The sequence below is a fragment of the Penaeus monodon genome, chromosome 15 (assembly GCF_015228065.2).
Source record: "Penaeus monodon isolate SGIC_2016 chromosome 15, NSTDA_Pmon_1, whole genome shotgun sequence".
NCBI classification, from domain to species: domain Eukaryota; kingdom Metazoa; phylum Arthropoda; class Malacostraca; order Decapoda; family Penaeidae; genus Penaeus; species Penaeus monodon.
The window spans coordinates 33455261-33456069 of record NC_051400.1 but is presented as its reverse complement, the minus strand read 5'-3'; the positions used below and the strand labels follow the sequence as shown (position 1 = coordinate 33456069).

Below are 809 nucleotides of genomic sequence, written 5' to 3'. Positions count from 1 at the left end.
AATATACATAATTTTATTTCTTCCACTTCAGAAACATGCAAAAATATGCAACACCAATTATGGAATAAATTGTTTTCAAAATCTTATTAAATCAATCAATACGCATAAGTGACATGGTTTATTTTTTGTCCAACATTAGATTCCAATGTCGGTTCTTCCAAAATTTTACCTTTAACTTTAGGAATAAAGTCATGCAGTTCAGGAGGGAATATATTAAAATCTAACTTTCTTATTTCCAGAAAATTATTCAATTACAAAGTTTACTCATCTCTGACAAGAGAAACTATGTGATAAACTACTTGTGAACTTTGAAACAAAATAAACAAACATCCTTATTACGAGGAATTTTATTTTCAAGGCTCTTCAGCGAGAAAAATCAAGTCTTAGCTTCTTTCAGTTCTTACAAGTCAATGAATGAACTAACCCTTGAAAAATACCGACTTCATAAATACTGATGAATAACACCAAACAAAGGCATCAATAATTACATAACAGATTCAAACAGACCCCATAGGTATGAGCATCAAGTCCAGTGAAAAAATTAAAATAAAATCTAATAAAGATGTATATCAATCATTTTCAGAGTTTACGTATCCCCAATGTACTCTTTACAGGAATAAAAATAACTGAACAGACTAATGAATCACTCACAGTTATATAACAATGAAAAATATGATCGGATGTATATATTTTTTTAAATAATCAATAAATAGCTAAGACAACAACTTTTAATAACTGAATGCAAACTAATCATAGTATCTAAACAAAACCCTGACAATCAAACATAAATCCTTTTGTGGTCTTTGTAT

At 28.3% G+C, this 809-nt stretch overlaps 1 protein-coding gene across 3 annotated transcripts in view; it reads right to left on the bottom strand.

Annotated features, from left to right (window-relative positions):
• The window catches only part of LOC119581973 (dual specificity protein phosphatase MPK-4-like), a 4384-nt gene that overhangs the window by 2803 nt on the left and 772 nt on the right, over nucleotides 1-809 (bottom strand). The gene's annotated exons all lie outside the window — the stretch shown is intronic.